Source organism: Centruroides vittatus, unplaced genomic scaffold (genome assembly GCF_030686945.1).
Source record: "Centruroides vittatus isolate TY-2023 unplaced genomic scaffold, ASM3068694v2 contig_1035, whole genome shotgun sequence".
Taxonomy (NCBI): Eukaryota; Metazoa; Arthropoda; class Arachnida; order Scorpiones; family Buthidae; genus Centruroides; species Centruroides vittatus.
The window spans coordinates 1,459,140-1,484,764 of NW_027120673.1; the positions used below are offsets into that span (position 1 = coordinate 1,459,140).

At 26.0% G+C, this 25,625-nt stretch overlaps 1 pseudogene; it reads left to right on the top strand.

Annotated features, from left to right (window-relative positions):
* Positions 1-3,064: 3,064 nt before the first annotated feature.
* The window catches only part of LOC136968925 (cardioacceleratory peptide receptor-like), a 61,958-nt pseudogene continuing 39,397 nt past the window's right edge, over positions 3,065-25,625 (top strand).

The window sequence follows — 25,625 nt, forward strand, 5'->3', positions numbered from 1 at the left end:
GTAAACAATAAATTAATAGCAAAATTTATTTTTTAAAATGTATTTAAATTTTTTTTAATATATAATTAACAGAAAACTCAAAAATTTCAATAGAAATCCTTGATAATTTTTCGCATTAAAAAATATTAGTAGTAAGCGATATTGATTTTCAAGTATGTTTTATAATAAAAGTTTATTTGTAAAAATTCAAGTAAAAGTTTTTGTCATTCAATTATCCTTCTTACAATTTTCTTTATATAAAAAATAATTCTAGTTATATAGTATTACAAATAAATGGCATCATTGAAAGTAAATCACAAGACAAAGAATCTTTTTTCTTTTTATTTTTTCTTATGATAAAAGTAAAGAATATCGATGTTCAACAGTATTCAGTAGTATTAAATTTCATAAAAAATTATTCAAATCAAAAACTTTCTACTATACAAATGCTATTATTTCAGCTATTTTTCAATGGTATAAAATTTTCTCGTTCTTACTTTGACTTTTTTTATATGTAGAAATTCTTTTTATAAATTACAATACAGGGGAGAATATACAAAGTATATAATTAAAAATTTAAGAATAAATCTAAAAATATACCTTCAAACCGGATGCAGAAAGACAGATTTTCTAGTGGCAACGACCCTCAAATTGATATCTTATAACACTTGTTGTAATGTTTTAAAAAGCATTATCGTTTTCACCTATACTAAAATTAACTTATCTTTAATAAAAAGAATTATTCTAAGAACTTCATTAGTCATCACACCTTTAGTTAGTTATATATAAAGATCAGTTGTTATAAGAGAAGTAGCGACAGAATGTCAGAAGTGTTGACAGGATGCCCGGTTACTAGATATTCCTTTCTCACTTTTTCTTAGCAAAAGGGCGTCGTACTCATTTTAGTAAAAGGCCAAAACAATGAACTGTCATTCTACTTTAACTAGTAATCGTTTGTTTTACCCATCTGAGTAATTGCTACATTCTCGAGTGTTTGTTTGATATATTTAAATACTGGCGATGAATATATCTGAAGTTCGTCGTAAAAGAACTGGTCCAATTGGATCGTTGCCAAAATTGAGGTGGGTAAAGAATGATCTACAACTAGCCTACTGTATAACTTATAGTTAACTGTCTGGGAAGAGGTTGTGGAACTCTATTACATTCGTTTGTAAGAATATATTGTAACTTAAATATTCCAAAAAATATATTATATATATATATATATATATATTATAAATTTTATTTTATGTAAAATTGTTAAATGTAATATAAACTTCCTCATTTGATTGTTTAATTCTGTACAAAATATTAAAGCTATTATTTAACACTACATGAAGCCCGTATAACCGCAGCTGGTTTGAAAGTTCATTATAACTAGCTACAGCTATATCTAGCCACTATTAAACAATCAAATTCGAGTAATATTTACATAATATTTATTTTTATTAACTAATTTTTATGTTTTAAATATTAATTTGTATTCAAATTGTATCGTCGATACAGATTTTCGACTGTATAAAACGTTGAAAATTTCAAAGAAAGTACTGTCGATATTTAGATATTTTTAGATATTTAAAAACTAAAAATATATTTTTTTGTTGTTGTAAAGAATAAAATATATATATATATGAAAAGTATAGGAAAGATGTAGGCCTGTAGTATATATGAAGGTGGTTTTGGTACAAGCGAATAACATTTTGTGTTGCTTTTTTTTCTTAATTCAATTCATGTTCTATTTTGTATGCTGAAGATAAATTCCAAAAAGTACAATTGAACTTTCGCATCACGAAATGAAAGTATTTCTTTTCCTGTGTGGATCACTATTTAGAATGTATACATTGAAACTAATAGGATTAAGAGAAACACTTTAAATCAGTTTTATTTATAACAAGATCCTTTCTAATCTGAACAACAACACTTTACACTAACACGATTTGTCTATATTTATTTTAGAAAAATTCATATAAAAATTAAATATATATCTATATAATTTTTAAAAAATGTAAAGCTTAATATTAACTAAAATTTGCATTTCTTAAAGGCCGTAATTGACGGTTACACTTTATCACTTACATCAACTATGTATAATGTTCCTTACATTATAACATATTTCATAAAATAACTCGTGGTTTAATATATTATTAACATAGATAGTTAAGATTTAAATTTATACAGAGAGAAATTAATCAGAAAATAACCAATTCCTATAAGAATTTGAATTATATAGCAATTACACGTCCATTTATATCACTTTGTATACAGGTAATGCATTACTTAGAAGTAAATAACTATTACTTGTCTTTATTATGTTCTCTTAAGTATCTTATCTCTAGGACAATGTTATTATTACAATGCGTAATTATGAACAAATTTAGTAAATGGACTGCATTAAACATTAAAAAAGCAATAAAATAATTCTAGAAAATGTAATTATGTAACTTTATAAACTATCCACCTCTTAAAACTCCCTAGAAGCTTGTTTTTGTATATAAATTATACAAGTTGGACGAAAGATGTACGTTTGTTTATAATAATTAAAACAGATTTTATATATATATGGAATATTTTTTTAATCATGAAATTTATACGGTAAGATATAAATTTTATTTTAAAACAACACATAATTCTCATTAAAATTAACCTTAACGAAAGAAAACTCCGACGTTATTTTGAAGTAGAACATCCGGAATTGATTAAATGACTTTTAAAAATAGAAATGTTTTAAACTAGAAAATAATTACAGTTCGAATATTTTTAATTTAAAAAAAAATATTATAACCAATACAAATAATTTTTTTCTACGTATATTAACACGTAAAAAAACACGAAGCGAAGTAGAAATATTTAGGTGTATTAATTTAAATTTTATGAACGGGATTGTATTTTTTCTTCCCTCCTCCTCCTCCTCCTCCTCCTTCTTCTTTCCTAGTAAACTTAGTTCGGCATCATTGGTATTTCTTGTTCACAAGCGGAATATATTCCTTCTACCGCGAATTCCGAGTCTGCGTGTCACGTGACAGGGTGGCTGATAACAGAAGGCGGGATCGGACGTTGGTTCAGTCGAACGTCGCATGGAAGGAGCTTGTGTTAGTGATTTTCTTAACAGCTTAAATTAATTTTTGTTTCTTTAATTAAATAACAGTTATGGGAAAATCGAAACGTAAAAGACATTTTCTATACTTATAAAGTTATTATTATATATATTTATATATACCTATATAAATATATATATATATATATATTTTTTTTTTTTTTATTAAAAAAATTGGTTTAAGAAGAGTTATTAATTATAAGTGAATGGCAACAATGGAATCAGTTGGTATGAATATAAGTTTGGTTAATTTAGAAGGGAATTATACATTCATCAATATGAGTTCTAATAGAAGTGCTGAAGATGATTATGAAATATATTACTTTTATAAGGTATGAAATTTTTAAGTTATTTTCTTTAATTAAAATAAACTTTATATCTGTTTCTATAAAATTTATTATTTAAATAAATATGCCTCTAATAACGTAATTAATATGTCTGTAACAGTTTATGCGCAAAAAGTGTGTTAATTGCGTTATGAATATGATAAATACGTTAAAGTTTTATGTACTTTTCACCTGTTAAATGCTTTATTTATAAATAGATGAATCGATCTTTGTTGTATAAATTTTATTTTAAACGCGTTTAAAAAATTAGAAAAATATTTATAAAATTTAGTTATAAAATGTTATTTTTTTTCTATATCTAAATATTTTTTAAGTTTGAAGTTTTTAATCGATCGGAAAGTAATCTTGTCATCGTTGTTAAGCGATAAAACTTTGTATAACGAGTTCTTCTGTAGGATTGTTAACTATATAAGTAACGATCCTACAGGCAAACGCGTCGTATTCTTATTGTATTATTTTTATATAAGTATATAAATATAAAGAATTAATAAATCAAAAACGAAGGAGGTTACTGTTACTGCTCGTAGAAGATATAAGAAGAATTCTCGTTTGTCTTTAATTGTCCAGTGAATTTATATCACGTTTCGTTTACACTGACATTAACTGTCTTGACCTGCATAGTCACCATACATAAAACAAGTAGGTGTACAGAAGAAATCCCCTAAGGAGATGCCTCATAGGCTGTTCCACTTGTATAAGCAACTAACTCTTGTTTAAATTAAAGAAATTTTCGAGAAAACTCGATATTTTGTTTGCGAACTACTCGCTATTGATAAATTTGTAGTTGCAATCCGTTGACTAGAACTTTCGAGGAAAGATGTATTCATACCACATGTTTGGCATCTTTAGTTATTTTCTTTCTTTTTTTCTTGCCCCCTAACTGTTACTTTGTTAGATGTGTTTGACGTTTAGTATTCATCCATCACAGTAGAATATTTGGCCTCAAACCTCGAGATACCTCATATTTACTGCAAAAGAAAGAAAAAAAAACATATCCAAAGAAATATCCTGTTTTTTCCTATGTCATCATTTCCTTTTCCTACATAAATTCTTTACGATTCGCTGATTTATCTAGTGATGTATATACATATATACACTTAGACAGTAGATATAATGTTAAGAATTAAATTGTAGGAAAAAAAATTTGACTTAAATTTTCTTCATTTAATAGTCTTAAAACGTGTTACAACTTTTGTCTCTTAAAATTAAATTTATTTACAGGCATTTTCACTTTTATTGTATGCTAAATTCCTTACAAAAATGGAACTTTGTTCGTAAATGGTTAATATTAAAATAAAAAGTAACATATTTGTTAAATTTATTTTTCGTCTCTCTTCTCGCTCGATTTTTTACTAAGGAAAAAAAAAATTCTTCAAAGAATACATTTTCTTTTTTAGAAACTTGATTTCCATTTTAGACAAAGAGAACTTTATTTAATTTGACTCCTTTTCCTCAAAAATGTACGAAACATTTCAATACCTTACCTACTTTCTAAAGCACGGTTTAGTGAATATCCGGTATCTCTGGGTTAAAAAGGTTACACGGGATCAGGAAAAGAGATCATCTCACGTTTAAAATAATATTTAACTGACAAAATAATATATAATTAAACTGTGCATTTACCATAATTAAGTAAACGTAATTTTCTTATTTTTTTAAAATTAAAAATCCAGACGTCACTCCGTTCTCTTGTGTAATTATTATTGTTAAAAATTTTAAATATTACGCAAAATTTAATTTGATTTCGAAATTTAAAAAAAAATGTTGTTTAAAATATAAAATTTTGTTTGAAATAATAATAATAATAATTATTATTATTCAAAACGTTTAATTTTATTGTTAAAATGTAATTGCTGTATCGTTAGAAGTCAGAACATTGTTTTAACTTGTTGCTCAAAATTGCTTAAAAGTTAAAATACTGTTGAAATTTGGTATTCAAAAGCCAAAATGTTATCAAAATTTATTGTACAAAACAGTGACGCGTTATAGCTTTCACGGGGCCCAGGCGAATTTGAATTAGGGAGTCCCAAGTATAATATTAACTTCAGGCATTTTTCTTCGGGAAAATATTTTGGAAGAATATTTTCTTATAAAAGATTGGTTCAGGATCCCTATTGATAGGGCCCCCAAGCAATTTCCTTTTTGCCCATAGGATAACGCGCCGCTGGTTCAAAAGCCAGAATTTTGTTCACAGTATACTGTTAAAAAGTCAAAATATTGTTGAAATATATTGTTTTAAAATCTTGAAATATTTATCAAATTTATTACTCAAAACTCAAAATATTTTTAAACTTTTATTGCTAAGAATCAAAATGTTATTCAACTTTATTGTTCAACAGCAGTGACATGAATAGAAATTTTTAGTCCCTTAAGCAAAATATGATAAAGAGCCTTAAGTATTGAAGGATCCCTCCTAGTCCCTCCCTCCGCATTCTTAATGGTATAGGAATTTAAATACAATTTTTAGATTATCAATTTTAAATTTATTCCGTAGAAACAGTGTCTGGGGCCTAGTCTGGGTCTCTTATGTCACGAGCCCTTAAGCGTTACTTAACCACGCTTAATAGTGTTACGCCACTGTTCAACATTTAAAACAAAAAAAAAAATGTTCAAAATTTATTATTAAAATGACAAAATATTATCGAAATTTATTGCTCTAAATTCTCGTTCAAAACTTAAGTCATTATTTCAGATTTAATTTTGAGTAAATAACGAAACACAACAATTCGGAAAGACTGGCAGGACGAATAATTAAGGGCGTAAGGAAAATGAATATGAGAAAATAATATATTTATATTATTCTCTATGAATAAAAACATCCGTGGAATAACCTCGTTGGATTGTAACACAATCTATCTTATAGAAAAGTACGGCAGTCGAAGGAAAAACAATTTTTATTCTTTCGCGAATAATTTTGTTGACTTTGTCCCGCTAAGCTGAGGTAGTAAATGTTTTTATATCTTTGCAGCCTCTGCAAGAATCGAGTCAAATAACGTTTCTGTCTTTTTCTTCCCACCTTCGTTTTATAGCACTACGTTCGAGTGAAATAGCACCGTTTTAATATAGCAAACTTCTTTCTCTTTATGCTCTAAGAACGTCTCCATGCAATTGTTAACTCTCCAAAAGCAACACTCGCTGATTTATTGTAAAGCACGTATCGGAAATTAACGCAGATATTTACAAATAATTTAATTAACTCTTAAACTTGTTTAATAGTATAAAAATCTCTTGTAATAAATCTTAATAAGGATTTTTATGACCTATTTTATTTTCCTTATCGGCCTTCGTCTCTTTTTTTTATATTTTTTTCATGTTTTTGTAGCTCCCCGAGGAAATCCCTTGCTTGCAAAACTAATTCTCCTACTCCTTGGGAAAGTTAAGCTGATTTGTGTAGAATGCCAACTATTATGGATGAATTAATTTCTGTAATTTTATTGTGCAAAAGATGGTAAAGGATGAAAATATATATATATATATTTTCTGAAAGATTCAAATGATTTCTGTCTAATAATTACACCTAACCATTGCCAACTGCCATTTCAATTAGATAAATTAATTTGCATAATTTTATTACACAAAATATTGTAAAAGGTAAAAAATTATATATATTCATGTGTTTCGGGATTTAAATGGTTGATTTTTCTGTCTTACAACTACACCTAACCAATTATCACCTATGTGAATGTTGTCATGACGACAGTCATTCCGTTTCCTTAATATTTAATTGAGGTGAAGTATTTTCTTTATGCCCGGATATTGAGCAACGAATTAAAAGTTAATCAAAATTACAGTTTCTGAATAATTACAAAAATCTAAACACAAAAAACAATGACTTTGAGTGTCGAATTACAACATTTAACACAAGAAAAAACTGCGAAACTTAATTGTTTTTCTCCTCTCTCTCTCTCTCTCTCTTTCTAATTATTATAAATTAAAAATTTACAAGTAATTTAAACTCGCATACTTTTAAATATATATTTATTTAAATATAAAATATAGTTTTTTAAAGTTTTGAAATGTAAATAACATTCAAATTTTGTAATCGAGAACGATCAATGAGTGAAATTTTCCTTTAAAAAAATAATAAACAAAATTTTATAGAAAATTACATCAACTTATTTTTATATTTTTCATAAAAGATTCGTGTAATTCATATATATTATCTACATTACATATGTAATTCATATATATCATCATAATTCGGAGATTATGAAACATAAAATATAAAGTATTAAAAAAAAGGACAATAATTTAAATGCTAAACTGTTAATAATTTTATTTAAATAAGGAAATTTTCTGTAAATAAATTAATTAAGTAACTGTAACTAAACTCTCATTGTTTAACCAGAAGTGGAATTAACTGGTATTAAGGATTAAGTTTTCAATTATTCGACCCTTTTATGAAATCTAAATGCCTTTTAAATGAAAAGTTGAGGTTAATGGAAAGTAGATTTATTAAAATGAGGAGGTAATAGAAAATTTTCCTTTAAATAACTGAAATGCTTTTATGTTTAGAGACATCAATTCGCTGGTGGATTAAGGTAAAAATATTAAAAATCAAACCATTAAAAGCTTACGCCGCACTCTATTAACGACATAATACATCAATTTGTTAATCAATTAATAAATATATCAATGGGAAATAAAATTATATATAAATTTTTCATTTATTAAATTCAGAATGGCTGTACTTAAAATCTTTTAATACCTGTGTATTGTTTATCGGGGATTTTACAACAACTTAAATTTATTAAATTATTCTCAGTTTTAATTATGAAAATTGCTAGTAAAATATTGCTGGAAAAATTATTATATTGATTTTTCATTCTCGCTCCCTTTCTACTTGCGGTATGATTACATCGCCCACTGATGACAACAAAGTTATGTTGGGTATTCTGATGATAGTTGAAGGTGACAATTACGTTGAAATGTCACTTGATCTACGACCCGAAGGTATATCTAGAGATGCCAGAATAGATTAGGAAGATGATGTTACTATCATGCTTATGAAGTTCAAATGAAAGTTAATATATAAAAATGCTAGATTTATATTCTTGAAACTTTGTAAAAAAATACACAAGTATATTATTTTCAATTTAATAACCGTACATTTATATCTTATTTATTTTATTTTATAATTTTAAAAGTCATTTCATTAGATTTAAAAGATTCAATTTATAGCTTTTAAATGTAATAACTTAATATAAAATTCTTTTCTAGCTGTTTTTATATTTATATTTACGTGAATCAACTTAATTCGTATGAAATATATATGTAACCAGGTCAATAATGTAATTATTACATCAAAGAAACTTTAGTAAAATCACATGGTATATCATATAATTATGTTTGATTAATGTGAAGTTATGAAACTAATTAATTGATTTAATTTATTAATAATTAAACTTTGTAGTGATAAGTTATTAGTAATTAATATAAAGCTTCAATATTTAATTTTATGAAATTCTTCCTTTCAGTTTTAATAAATTTTCAATAAGTTTTATTCAACTTATTTCTGTTATCTCTTGGTGGTTGCTCTAACGATACAACTTGCTGTTGTTGTGAAATCTGTCATTCTGTTATCGCTAGTTTAGTCTTACTTAAAGGAAAAGAAGAAAAATCGAGGTTAATAATATCAGAATACATTTTTGATAGTGAATATTAATTATTAACATCACGTCGATGAACTTTTTTTTCCTTATTTTTAATTGAAAAATATCATATTTTATACTTATAATACTTAAACTAGGACCAGATAGAGGGACCACGCAAATAGAGGGCCTCAAAATTTATTTTCTTTTGTAAAAACATGATATCAATCGGGCCTGATAGAAAATATTTTGCATGAATTTTTGGCAGGTATCAGAACAAAGAAGGTCTCAGAATTTAGTCTTTTATATAATATTAACGAGATATAAATCAATTTTTCGTTGTCAAGTAGTAAAAAAATTATGCTTTTATTTATTTTATCGATTTTATTTATATATTTTTATGGTTCTAAAATTTATAATTGGCTCTAGCATCGTCTTATCTCTCTCTGGCTCTTAAATAATAATATTTCTATTATTATACTTTGAAAATACATTATAATAAAATGGGTAATATTATTTTAAATATTTATTTTATTCTTATATGCAGCTCTTTCTTAAACAAGAATTTATCAATTTGTAAATTTAAACTCTATATTGCTTCCATACTTAGATTATAAAAATGTTCGAATATTCAATTGGAAAAATGTAATGAAAGATGATACACAATTGGTGTATTGTATATACAGATATATATAATTGCCCTTTATTCGTTACTATTTTTAATCGCCGATTAAAAATGAAAATTAATCGATATCACCGATATATAAATTTGTTAAGAATTTATTAATTAATTGAGGAGTAAATCCTTCAGTGAAACTTGGGTGATTCAGAAATAATAGGATAGGTAAAGATTTCACATTTAAGCAAAAAAAATTCTATTACTATAACATATGTGCAATGTGTGTGCAGAATATAATGTTTAAACATACAAAACAAAAGAGAATATAATCATATCAATTGTTACAAAAGCGCTCTCCGCTTACATCAATGCATTCATCAATCCTTGTCATCATAGAGTTATTGTGCTTTTCTATAATACTAACCTTTCACTGTTTGATAATTTTGAATCAAAATAATTATAACTTAATAGCGTAAAAGAAAATTTAATTAATAATAAGAATAATGATAATATAAATGTCATTCTTCTGGACTACTCTATTAAATTTCTCTTCAAAATGTTAAAAATAGCGCTGTAAGAAAGAAATTTAAAAAATTTTAAAATAATTATATGCTTATTTATCTAAAATTTTTATGACATTGTTTGTTTTCAATTTTATTTTTAAGAATTTTATCGATACATAAAACAGATGAGAAAGAAAATAGCATTATGACCAATAACCATCAATGGATATAAATAGATATTGTACATGTAATAAACTCTTAGATTCTATGGATCAACGAAGTTTATGTTTATCTGTCTCATATAACATCTCTCATCTCTCCTATAGCAAATACTTTTATATCAATTTTCAAGAATTCTCCTTATTTATATTCAAAAATTGCTTGTTTTTTATTGAGATAATCTTTCAAAAGAAAAGAAGAACATTTAGCATTAACATTTATGTTATTTTGTATCAACTCGTGATAAATTTGAAACAATAACTTGAAATTTATGCAGCCGTCCAGGAGAAGATTGTTGCGTTAAGAATCATTTTAACCTAGTTCTAGATATTTATACTGATTACATCTGAAAAACAAACACGCGATTACTTTCTACGATGTCCTTTTTCAAAATGATTTCACTGATAATGTCATTCCTTATACGACTTTTTGTAAATAACAGAAATTAATAATTCATTGCTGCTGCTTATAAATTTACCTAAAATCTTTGAAGTTCTTTTCGAAAAGATATTATTATTTTTTCTTTTTAATATTATAAAAGCCACTAAAATATACTCTTAAATATAGATTTTATAAGCATTTTATATATAAGAAAAACGGAATTTTTCATAAGAATTTCATACTTCTTCAAAATCAAAGTTATTTACTAAAACGGAAAAATTTACTGGTACTTCATTTTAAAATAACTTAAGGCTACAAAAATTCCTTCCTGATAAATAAAAATTTTATACATTTTATGCGAAAAGAATATCTAAGTAACCCCAATAAGTTATTTTAAAAAAAGGAACATGAGCTGTTAAATTTTCATACTAAACTTTCCGACGACGTTGTTATTGTTTTCTTTTTGGAGGTTATAATTCTGAATAAACAACCTTGATCTATTTTTTTATATGTAGAAAAAACTAAAATTCTTCTTATTGAATGTGTATAAGAGTTAAAAAAATTTATTGATTATTATTATCTTGGAATGGTTCAATGAAAATGCAGGATACGCTTGCAGGCATTGGTGCACAATAACAATCTAAATCTGCCTAACTTGGGGCCGTGACGCTTTCTCATAAATTTCGTGTATGGTTATTGCTGCCATTTGCAATCTAATGTCGTTCAACTAGATTCAACTTGGCAATAATTAAATTTTCTGCTTTAAATCTTTAACTTTTTCTTATATATTTAATTTAAGTCTATTCCTAATGCAATTGACTTGATCTTTGTATACCTTTCTTTAATGATATTGAAAGTTACTCGCATATAAAAAAAAGAACGAATTTTGCTTTTTAATTTTGTTTCGAGAAGTCAATTTTTATAAGAAAGATGAAGAAAATAATACAAGTAATTAAGAATTGGATGAAAATATTACTAACCGTTTAATAGAATTTCTTTATGAACGGGTTGTAAATAGTCTTTATGATGAAAGATATCTTTCATAAAGAATATTTATAAAGTATCATATTTTTAAAACATTTTATGATATAAATTATATAAATTAAATTAGAAAATCTCTTTATAAACATAAAATTGTTCGAAAAAAATCATATTTTCCGAAAGAATGTAGAAATTAATAAACGTCTTTGTAAATTTGTTTAATTATAACTTTTTATGATTGTGTTTCTCGTTAATTAAGTATAAAATAATTCTATTCTATTAAACAGTTAATGCATAGAATTGTTTTTACTAACTTTAACAATATATCATTAATATTAAATAGATAATTGATCATTTAGGATTTCGTAAAATCCTGTTAATCACGTTAAATTCTTAAAAGAAGTTTATTCCTCAAAATTCGCTCCGAATAACAATTGTTTTCGTTACGTGGATTGCAACTTAAATTGGATAGCTTTTGTTTACGACAAGTATTGGTTTTATTTTATCTTTTTGTTTCCACTTCCTTTTCCTTTGTGTTTAAGAATAGTTTTTAACGAAAAAATATCCTGTAAATTATCAGATAATTAAGCGTAACGATATCATTAAGACGTTCGACTTTTATCATTTTATCTTAAACAATTTTATCAGTCATTTATTTTATCATTTTCTTGCTTTGCTCTACAGTATGCAAATTCCTGTAATTACCATTTAAAGACTTAGTACCTAAACTATTCTGAATAATCTACGTAAGGCTCGGTAATCTCAGTATTAAATCCCGAATTATTAAATGAGATATACTAATAAATATTCAGTTGCTAAGTAATCTCTAGAATTCTATTTAAGCAGAAATCTATTCACTGAACTAATCTGTCTGTATCAAAATTTCTAAGCAATGAATTCAAAATGATTGTAATGTGTTGAGCGCAATAAAATCGACGATTTAATACGAAAGTTGAGTGTTTATATATGTGTATGAATTTTATTAGTAAATAATTTCTTTAATAGAATTAAGTATAAAACATAAGGGTCTATCGTCTTGGTTATTGTTTGAAAGCATTTTGACGTAAAAGGTTTTCGATGGGACACTAAATAATATTGATGTAATAAGTGTTCCAGAGCAAAGAACATGACTACTTTAACATGATGTAATTTTCGTCATTGGAGAGAAAAACTTGATTCTTAGATTGTTCAATTCGCCAAAATATTGAGGAGTTTTATTAGCACGATCTAGAACTTTTTACCATTAGTTTATCTGTTTCTCTTGTTTCTTTTTTCCATTTATCAAAATTTCATTTCATTTATTTATTTTTTGCCGATGAAAGGTAAACATTGTTAACTCTCTAGAGTTATAAATAAGTTAAATAAATCCTTTTTTTTTTATCTAATAAATATATTTATCATTATTCATTTCATTATTTTAATGATATCAATTCATTCTTTTGTTATTAAAATTCCTAAGAAATAATACTAGAAGTTTGAAAATCAAGATCTTTAATTAAAATTCCGTTATTCGGATATTTAATTAAATCCTTTGACTTATGTTTAATCATATGTAAACGAGAGTTATATTATGAATAATGATTTAAGATAAAGTTTGATATTATGTAATGATATTGTCAAAATTACACTACTGTTATTGTATACAGTTTAGATGTAATAACTAGATATGTTGTGCATCACAGGGAACAAGTAACGAGATGCTTAGTTATATCCCATGTAATTTGTTCTCATTTTTTTGATAAATCTCTAGGTTCGGATCTAAAATTTCTTTGTTAATTTGATGTATTACACGACGCAAAATTTAACCTTTTTTTAATAAACAAAGACTCTTTACAGTTTCTATAACCTATTTTCTTGTGTACAGTTGCTTAATATTGAATTTGTTAAACGATATATGTCGTGTGCATTGGGAATTCTCTGTCCTCTATGTGTAATACATCGCTTAAACTCTTCTTTTAGATAAATAAATAGTTCATAGGGATAGAAGGAATTGCAATTTATTCGTTTGTTTTCCATTTTAGCTTAATAAAAGCTAATATTTTTATTTGTATAGTTGCTTAATATTGAGTGTGTTAAGCGATGCGTTGAACATTATAATGTACTGTATACTTGCATTGAAAATTCTCTACCTCTGTGCTTAATTTATCATTAAAAAACTTGTTTCTAGATAAATGAATATCTCACAAAGGTAGGAATTAATTGAAGTTTTATTCGTTCGTTTTCCACATTAACTTAACAACAATTAACATTTTTATTTATCATTGCATCATTGTAATACTAATTAATTATCTTTTGGATAGTTTCATTTATTGTGCTAGAATTGTCTAAACAGAATCTCAATCAATCGTTTAACCCAGAAGAGAAGATTCACGCCTTTCTCTTAGAAATGTAAACAAGAGAACATTTGGTATGACAAATTCATCGCTATAGATTTTACATGTCAGTTGAGAGAATTTCAAGTTGAAAGATTTTCGACAAACACTGACACATCTCTTCCGTTAAAGCAACTTAATTAGAAAATGATCAAATTGAAATATGTAAAATTAATAATAATCATCTTTTTCTGTAAGTTAGATAGTTATAAATAACAGGAAATTAAAGTTTGTTTTCGTATAAATATTTAGCATCGTTGCTAAATTATATTTAATGGAAGCTACAACAGGTGTTTCTGTTGGTGAATTCCAACTCTACAAATTCCATCAAACTTTGATGAAATCAAAGACTTGGAGGATTCTATCTATTCCTTGTTGAAAGGTCAGCCGAGAGACATGCTAGAGATTGCAGTAAGAAAAAGCAATATCTTCCTACTCACACCTTGAGAATTGGTTGGCTTTTTCTTCTGAGTGCTTGTTGACACGATACCTGAGTTAGGAGTTAGGGTGACAAGAAAAGACAGTAGGAGATTGTTGCAAAGAGTGTCTGGTTGATGATATATAAGATTCTTATAAAATCTTTTGTTAAAACTATTCTACATCTATACATAAATATTCAGAAATATCTTTTAAAATCTCCCCATATATTCATTCGATTTTAATCTATCTTAAAAAAAAAAATTGTCAAAAATTTTGTGTTCTTAAATATTTTCATGAAAAATAGTAGAAAGTTCAAAAGAAAAAAATAAATTTATAATCTTAAATAAATTTGATGGATGAATTGTATAGCGACGACAATAAATCGAAAGAATTTATCTTTTTAGATGAACGTTTGCCAATGTTACTAGCTTGAGTGAACGAGAGCATTCGTTTGTCTGTTGATACAACTCTTAACTAATGTTTCATATTAACGTTTTCTGAATTACTCTTGCATAAGAGTTTTTAATAATTTAATTAAATGCTTAGTTTTGTATAAAATTACTTAAATGTTAACAATTTCTAGCGATAAAACCCTTCAAACTGTTAAATATTTTATTATTAACAAATGTAAAATAATATTTTAATATTAAAAAATAATTTAGATAATATTTTAATAAAAAATTAGGTTTAGAAATTAGAAAATTTATATATATATATAATTATTTTATTATATAAATAGTATATATATTTACTAAGAACCATACTTAGAATCTGTTTATTCACTAATTTAACAGATGACATAATTCGGTCAGCTACATATAAACACTATATAATAGTGACAGACTGCTATCTTCACTTACAGTAAGTATTAAATACTTATTTTCCAGGTGGTTTCTGTTGGAAAAGACGTCTTCTTCGAGTCATATCCTTCTAGTTTCTTCTTAGTTGTTGCTAGAGATTAAAATACCCCGCTGAGTAGTTTAAACAAATGAGAAAAAAAGTGTAAAAGTAGCATGAGGTTGATTAAAATGGCATATAAAAACAAATTTAATTCCATATTACATTACTTTTCTTTAAGGATTATTCAGGAAAAAGCTTTAAAATCAGGATTATAAAGGTCATCAGGGAGGAGGATTTTGCATAAAATTTGCGATTCGTGTTAAAGATTAAACTCATTTTTTGCATACAAAATTTAATTTTTGTTTTATCTTGAACAGGGTTATAAGAAAATCATGGCATATGTTCTTGACAGATAATTTTATACGTTGTCAATGACAACAAATCTTGTGACAGCGCTAATCATAATGACAATGTTTAATACTTTAAGTAATTAAAAACTAACCTGGCTCGGATAATTATAAACCATTTTAATAAGAAAAATCGTTTATAGATCAATTTTTTTTATTAATTTAAATTATTTTTTATGTAAGAAGAATCTAAATTCTCATAAAATTTTATATTAATTGTAATAGTAGAAGGACTAGCCATTAAAATGGCGACTAAAAAATAAACCGTAATAGTTATCTATGTTTCAACAGTTTGTTTATTTACAATCAGTTTTTATTTGAATTATACAGCATATAAAGGTAGTCCAAGCAGTAAAAATTAAATTTTACCTATTCAGATATTTAAGGAATGCGAAAGAAATTGCTCAAGATGAGATTTTTCTTGTTCAATACACAAATTATAACGCTTTAACACACTTTCATAAATTGCTGACCTACTTGTAAAAATTGCTGAAATGCTTACAAAAATTGATGGTTACCTGACTCGAATCACCTTACACACTCAAATAAAATTCATGAAATAAATTGAATTTTAATCTATTTTTAAAGTTAAAATTACTCTTTATACAGTACTATCTTCCTCACTTGCTTAAGTCAGTGAAATAAAGTTAAAAATTAATTTTAAATAATAAAATCACGCTTCAAATATATTTTAAGCTTTTTATAAATATTTATAATTATTTTAAACAAAGTTTAGAGATTATAAGATTATTCGTGTTATTTTTTTCTTTTCTTACCGTTGCGCATTCAGTTGGAAACTTGCTCTATGAATATGTAATAAACGTACAGCATAACAAAATGCCTCCCTAGACTTATAAAACGGAGTAAGTATTATGTATTTCTAAACACGTAAATCTGAAATAAATATAAAAAAATATATATTGAAAGATGTAATAGAGAATTCGAACTAAGTTTAGTTTACTTCCGGCAAATTCAGTTTATGAAAGATTGATGTATCAGAAGTTAATGGATGTAGAGTATGTATTCTGCATTTAGAAAGGGGAAAAGTCTAGTCATATTGCACGTGATTTCGAAAGACGACTATTCTTAGTCCTTTAAAGGTTGATTTAAAACTACTCGAGATAGAATTTAATCAAGAAATTCATTTAAATTCTATCTGTTTTAATAAATTCTGTAACTATAAGCCGAAATCATCAATCTTTTAATCGAAGATACCGAAAAAGAAATCCTCGTTTCTATAATTTCATGCTTTATTGATTCGTTCGCTCGTCTAATTTAATTATTTTTAATAAAAAAAATAATAATAAAATTTGCTATTATTAAATATTACAATTTTCTTATTTAATAATCTCTTGAATATATTTTTCCGTTATTCATTAAATAATTGAATACAGCAAAACAAATTAATTATTTTATAAATTAAATCCTAAATTATATAATAATACAAGCAAAATTTTGTTTTACATTTTCAGAAAGTCTGTAATTTTAATTGAACAAGTTCAATAATATTCGAAATGAGCAAGATTCTAGCAAATAATTTATAATTAAATATTTTTCGGTCCTGTTCATTTACAATTAACTTTAATGCAAAATAAATAATATGTATACAGTATATACCCAATCATCGTAGAGAGTAAACTGCTATATGATTCAAATACTTTATTACTTACAAACCTTGCAAATATTTTTTCAAAATGTAATCCTTTTTTAACACACAGATTACAACGCTTTGACACATTTTCATAAATTGATGAACTGCTTGCAAAAATTACGGTAAACTAAATATCTGAATACATCTCTACAGCATGTATTTACGTTTATGCAGCTATACAGCATGATTTAAAAAAAGGCTGTAGAGTCAAAATCAATGTCTTATTCAAATACTTTATTACTTAAAGGTTTTTGGAAAAATTGTTCAAAATGAAACCCTTCTTGATCAGTACGTACAGTACATAAAGTACTGTACAACACCTTAAAACACTTTCATGAATATCTGATTTTCTTGCAGAATTCGGTTAACTGACGTTTGGATAGTTGAGCCAACTATATGTTGGCGCAACTGGACTCGTGGGGCTCGGACCCACCGAATAATATTTGGTTTCACGGAATAATTTATTTCCTTGTAATTTAGAACCATTTATGTGGTAGCGTACTTCAATAATATTGTCCTGCCGTTTGTTTTATGAATCACTTGGTTATTTTAAATGTTCGCAATGCTTACGCTGAAAATTTGGAAAAAGTTTACCACCACCAAGGCAAAAAGTTCCATCACCAAAAAAATATTAAATTAAAATGCTCACTCGGTATCGTACCTAATGATGAAAAATGTTCTGTAATAATTACGGAACATTTTTACGCTAGATATTTGGCGGTATCTACAAAGGATACTAATTAGGTACGATACCAAAAGCGCAAGTTAATTTAAAATTTTTTAAAATATAGAGCCTTTTGCCTTGGAGCGGAAGAAGTCTGTGATGAATTTATAGGAAGGAGCGCAGCTAGGAGAAACGCATTTGAAACACGACGCGCTCTTTAATGACGACTAATCATTCTTTATTACATTAGTAGGTGGGTTTATAGTTTTAATATCCTAGTTTAGTAAAGATGCTCAGGTTATAAGTACAGTACGTTTTAATTTGCGAAACTTTTCTTTAGAGTAGCACATTGTTTCGGTGGCAATTTAAAACTATGCTAACTGTTGTCACTAAAACATCTTAATATTTTAATGTTAGATAATTACATTTCTTAACTTAATTTAAATGTTTCTGTATAAGCGAATGTATAATATTAATAACGGCCCTGACTGATTTATACTTTGAGTCCACTCAATATATTTAAAAAATTGGTGTTAATGCTTTTGGACACCCTGTAAACATAAATTGTAATTTTAAAATACCTTTGTCTGGAGAGATATTTAGTAGATTAAACGTAACAAAATTATTTTCATAAAAATAAATTATCAACAAAACTTACCACTATGTTTGGCACTGCACAAAACAAAAAGTTTTATTTATACTAGACAATCATATTATACAGAATCCTTAGCGATGCAGCTTATGTGGTTCCCATTCTAAAGGTGTAAAACTTTAAAACGACGAACAGTGTGTTCAATGGCCGATCTTAAATGATATTATATAATGCTTCTCACATGAAATGATGCCGTCTGTTAAGGCTGTTAAGTTTGCAACATGTTCTTAATACCTATTACCGAACTTTATAAGTGTCTTCACAACCAAAAATCACACATATTAAGATCCTTAGAACGAAGCGGCAAGATGGTAGAAAACGCATGACTAATCACTCTATTATCGATGAAATGTCACAGAAAATGCTTTACACAGCGTTCTTATATTGGAGACACTCTGTCTTGCATGAAAGTAGTTAACTCAAGGCAATACCACTTGTTATACGATAAAAGTGCATCTGTCAATATCTCTGAGCAGTCACGAGCCCATTGAAACTAGCTTCTTCGAAGAATGATTCAAGCTCCAAAGATAAATGCAACTAAATCAAAACTAGATGGTAACTTTAGGCGAGTGCAGTGGAATCTGCTGGAAAAGATTAGGGTTTCCCATGACCCAAATGCGATAGTTACGGGTGTTCATTGTTCCACTGAGACGAAAATGTGTCTCGTGGCTCTACAGAATCTTCCAAGGCCACGACACATCCACTTTCATTTTGGCAAAAAAAGTCAATGCAAAAGCCAGTTGGTTTCTCTGTTGGCGGCAAGCAACTGCCGGTTGTGGCTGATCTTACACGAATAACAAAGCACTAACTTTCTCATTACGTTTCATACTGTTCCGTAGAATACATCCAACTTCCGTGACACTAACCGTGCGCTACTGGAGCCTGAACATTATTCATTGACTGTTCAACAACAGCTGAGATAACATTTTCAACGTCTTTAAAGTGATAAGTTTGTGCCCTGGACCGGTTGAACTCCCAAACGTGCAGTTTGCTCGAATTGAGTGATCATTCTCTTGAGAGTTTGTGGAGTCAATAGTCTTCGGCATAAATTTTTACGATGGAGAAAAGTGCAGCGGCATTGTTGTTGTTTTCATAAACAAGCGTCACAAGAAATGTGCATTTTGGCAAGGTGGTGGCCCTCGTTAGCTGATAAGAATGACATTCAACAGTTGAAGCCATTTTTAAACCCAAAACTTGACTGCAAGACTTCTTAAGTGTTCTTATGAAAAAGAAAAGCTTTTTCGTTGCTCACAGTGCCAAAAGTACTATAGTGATGAGTTTTGGGAGTAAAGTTTTTACCAGAACGTCTTCCTCATGTCCTGAAGTGGCACCATACCGTTTGGATTGCCAAACATCTCTCTAGAAGCGTTGAATAGGGATACCTTAATTACGATCACTCGGTGCTTTCCATCTCTTGATTTTTCAAGCTAATGTTTCTTCAATTTTCTTCATCCTCAACTTTCTTTTAACATGAAAAAAACAGTGTTATTACTTATTGAATTTATAATCGATGAAAGTTATTTATATAAATTTATATTAACAATTTTTATTATTAATTCATAATTATATAAAGAATATAATAAAAACTTGAAAGTTTCACTAAAATATACTACAAAATATTATTAATTCTGATTATATTCTTTAATCTTAACGATCATCTTTATGTTCTGGTCTTAGAGGATTTAGAGTTAAAAATATCATTTTTATCCACGGTGATTTTTATAGTTCCACTGTATATATAATATATTATATATATATATATATTGTAAATTTTATATTATCGTGTTCTTAACTTTTTAATTATGTATATGCAGTTTATTGTTTCGATTTGTTTTTATGGAGCGAGACTAGTTTTTTTGGGGGGATAGTCATCACATTCTATATAGCATTACTTTGCTGATGTAAATAAATAAATAAATATTAGTTCCATCAGAGATATTTTCCAATGCTCGATTTTTCGATCTAGATTCTTATAAGCCAATGTTTCTTCAATCTTTTCCATCCTCAGCTCTTTTTCAACATAGGAAAATCGTGATATTACTTTTGGGATTCGCAACCCACAGGTTGGAAATATAGCTATATACATATATATCCACGAAAAGATATAGATATAGAAAAATATATAATCAAATATTAATTCACGAATTTATTTTGACATTTATGATTTAACTTACTTATATTCACTCAAGATTTGAGATGTTTTATTAATAAAAATATTGATTTTCAATAAAAAATAAATGATTAATTTCAATGAATTTTGATGTTATCGCAGCAGATTAAATGTAGTATTTTCTTATTTTGATCACTTTTTATGCATCATTTAAAACTGAATATTTATATCCCACCTTCGCTTCCAACTTTATAGATTAGTGATGCAAACTAATAAAAGATTCTATAGATATGACTGAAGTTTTCTAGCTTTTTTTTCGGTAAAAATAATGAATAAAAAGAGAAAAAGACTAAAGTATTTCATTAATCAATGCCATAAAATTAAAAAAAAAATAAATATTTAAAACACGAGTCTATCAAAGTTAAGAATAACAACCAATTTAAGTAGAAATTTTATCAAAAATTTATAAATTTCTACATGAGTTTTCATAATTACAACCAGACTTTATATTTGATTTTTAATAGAAAAATTAATATTCATTTTTAAAATTAACTTTAACAAACTTCGTGGATTTAAATCGATAAATGAATTTCTCAACAGTCATTATTTTGTTCAATTTGCATCAATACGACTTATATATCAAGTAATTTAATTGTTTTCCAATCCAATTCCACTAATTTAAATGAGACAATAAAGTGATTGAGTAAAATAGATTAACTTTAACAATGTAAGATTTTTATTTTATAAAACATTTGTCAAGATATTTCATTATTTTTTTTATAAAAAATATTTGATAAAAGGTGATGAAATTCACATTCTTTTTGATATCGGTCAGGTTTCAAACATTTATATCGATTATTTAACAGTTATGGGAATTTTACAGCTTAAAGTTTAGAAAATTTGAAAGATTTTAAGATCTAAATCAATACTTGTCTCCCTTTTTTAACACCATTTTTATATTAAAACGAAATTTTGACATGGCAATTTAGATTTCGGTATTATGGCTTTGAATGCAATTTAATAAAGATACAATAATTATACTACATTAATCATAAAATTATTAACAGTTTTACAATTTTATAACCCGTGCTTCACAAAATTTCAAACATTTTAATACGTATTTTCCTCCAACTCGTGCCATTTTTATTTTAAAAATACGGCATGATACGGCAATTTGGGTACTAGCACTTGTACACATTGAATATAATTTAATAAAGAATTAAAAAATTATATTTTGAAATTAGTAAAATAAATTTATATTCATCCATCTTTTACAGACACGAGAAAATTATATTTTATCTTTAATATACGAAACTTCATTAACTCTACTTGATAGAATTTATTTTCAATTTCTTAATGGCCTCATTAAAACGATTCGCATTCTCTGAAGAATTTACCTTTCGATGATTTATTTATAAATGAAATAAATAATATTTTAAGCTTAAATTATAAAATAATATAAAGTTTCATGAATATTTTTTCTTTTTATTTTAATATTTAAAAAGAAATATCTCTCATAATTTGTAAAACTATTTCAATATATTCCAAGTAAAATTGTATTCTTTTAATGTCTTTAAATCTTTCATAATGATATTGCATAGACCGAAGTTTAAATCTTATTAAAATCATTATTTTAGAAATAAATTTTAAAGTTTTAAATTATATAATTATATTTTATTGCTTTGAAAATCTATTACTCTTTCTACTGATGCACATTCTTTGCAAAATATTAAGAAATTTATGTTTTTGTATACAGGATGATTCAAAAGTCGGTTAAATATTGTAAAGACTAAGTTGCTTTCTTACTTTATAATTTACAAACTTTATGGGAATTGTTCAAAATGTTGTTCAATACACAAATTACAATTTCTTAATACATTTATAAATCGCTGACTTTCTTGCTGAATTGCTAGCTAACAATATATACGGCTCTTGAATCATCCTTTTTGTATATTAATATATTTATTAAGTAGCCCAAAAATCAGTTAATCATTATAAAGACTAAATTAGAGTCTTATACAAATACAAATTTTGCAAAAATTGCCGAATTGCTTGCAAAAAAAGCACGGTTAAACGAGTTCTGATTCATCTCGTGGTTGCATTAATATACAGAATTCAGGTATACTTTAAAATTTTTAAGAATAAATAATAGTTTAAAATAAATTTAAAGTTAAATTTTACATTCAAGTTCTATAATTTGATCCATAATTGTATAAATTAAATAGTCGAATTTATTATTAAAAGTCAAAGCAATTTTAAAAGTTAAAGTTTTAACTTTAGAAATGTATCGGTTATTAAATTCTAGATAGAAATATGAATTTTTACAAAAGATATTTATATTTTTATTAATATCGTTGCTTATGAAAAAATAAATCTTTGATTTATTTATTATAGTTGATATCGGCAAGTATTGTGCACCGAATTTCACAAATCTAAAAACGTAATATTAAACATAAAATATCAATAACTTTTCCTTTCATATATTTATTTTTCTGTGTTAAAAATAATTGCTTGTTTTTAATAAATATTTCATAACAATTGACAAATAAAAATTCGATAAATTCAATATGTAAGAATATTCTACATAAAGTGAAAAACAATTATAATATAAGCAATTTTATTTATTTATTCGTACATAAGTAAAGACACAAAGAGACTAAAGATCTCCACTCCCAATGTAACAATAGAAAACCTCCCCAATAAAAGAGGAACAAAAAACAAATAATAAATAAATAATAAACCAAATGGACGACTTTGAACAGTGTCATAGCCATAATTTTGAGACCCTACAAAAATTTGCAAGTGGCCTCAAAATTATAGTTCCGGACCTTTCATTTACAAGAAGGTTTCAAATGGAAGGCTCGGTTTGGGGTTCTGAAGAGCTTAATAAAAACCGCTAGTCTGGAATTACATTTTAACGTTAAATATTCTTTTCCAACGGGGTTATATCTATCTGTCATTTGTCTTCAGATAAAGTTAAAATACAAAAGAAAAAAAAATAATAAGATTTCTTACAAAAGTCTCTACATATATTTAAAAAATATAAGTAGAGAACTGAAAAAGAACGTTGAGCAAATGTAACTCTTTCAAAATGCATACCATATGTAAAATTAAAATGAAGTTTTATTTGGCGTATTTAGTTTTGTGAAATATTTTCTTCTTTAATCTGATTAATTATCAATCAATTAATTAATCAATCAATGCTTTATTGTACTAAGGAAAAGGTCCTTGTTACAGGGGTAATCTGATTAATTATAAGACGTTTTAACGATTTATAAATTTAATTTGGTTGCAATTTAAAAAAAAAAAACGAAATAATTCATTATAAAAATACTTGAAAGTTTTTACTTTATCCTTTATTATTATTAAATTTACATAATAATTTTTTAGTATTAAAGTTTTGTATGAAAATTCATTCACACAATGTATACTTTTTTTTCTTAAAATTCTTGAACTTTTGTATAATACTTTTCTATAAAGTATTGTTATTCTGGACTGATTTTTTTAAAATAATTTTTTTAAAAAGTTATTTTAAATATAATTCTAACTATTGTCAGAATGTATTTTTATTTTATTCGTCCTAATTTTGCTAATATATTTTTTTAAATTCCAAGTTATGAAATCTCAGAAATGATATGGAAGTGCCTCAATATTGTCAAATTTCGTATAAAGTAATATTACGTTCTCAAAATAAATCGTTATTTGGATCAAAAATATTAAAAGTAGAATGGTTTCTTTTTTGTTTTATTGATGTAACCCACTTTAAGAAATTATATGTTGTTATATTGAAAGTTTGAACAAAAAAAAATTAAGGTCGTAAAGTATTGTTGATGTGATAAGTTGTTGGACAGATTAATTGTATATGGGATCTATCTATAAATATAACAATAGATTTGGTTATAAAACAACAATTTCTAATGGAAGAAATGTGTTCTAGATATCAAATTGCTCACTAAATTTCGATATTAGACACATTTTAATATAAAGAAATAACTAAAAAAAAAGTTATATTTGCACCAAGCTTTAACTCATTATGTCATATTTTTATTATTTTTCAATAATAATACATGTCCTGGTTCGTTAAAATCTATATCTAGCGCTATTTAACAATACTTTTATATTTAAAAAAAGTTTGAAATATCAATGTTCTGTTAGATAAAATGATAAGGTAAAATTTTGTAATAAAAAAAATTAGTTAAAAGTTATTTTGAAATTTTATGTATCAGTCTTTGCAATTTTAATTTGTTCTCTGATTTCTCCAATCTTGATGTTTAATCGTGGAAAAGTTGATGATTTTCTAATGCCAATTAGAAAAGAAATGAAAGTAAAGTTTAACGCATGCGAAGTTTAAAATAAATATTAGTCCATTTGAGTATGTAGATAGGTAGACTTTGCATATAAATTACTTGAAGATAAAAAAATTTTTTAGAGTTTTTAATCAGTTTTTTCCTAACACCTAGCTTGACAAATTTTCCGTTCTCTAAGCGTAAAACCGAAATACAAAGATAAAAAAAGGCACTTTCTTTCATCCTTAACTAATCTTCAAAAAATTCGTCAAACAATTTCTTCCGTTTTCTTACTTTTTTCTGCCATTTTCATCTTTTTCTACCTTAATCTTCATTGAAAACTGTATATTATTATTATGATTATGATTAAAGAATTTAACGTTTTATTATTAAGCTTATTTATTTAAAAAATTATATAATAAAAGTATGTTTAAAAAGAATTTTTCTTATAATAAATTTAACTAATTACAAAAATTTCAGGTAAATTTATAACTGTTATTTTTTTGTCT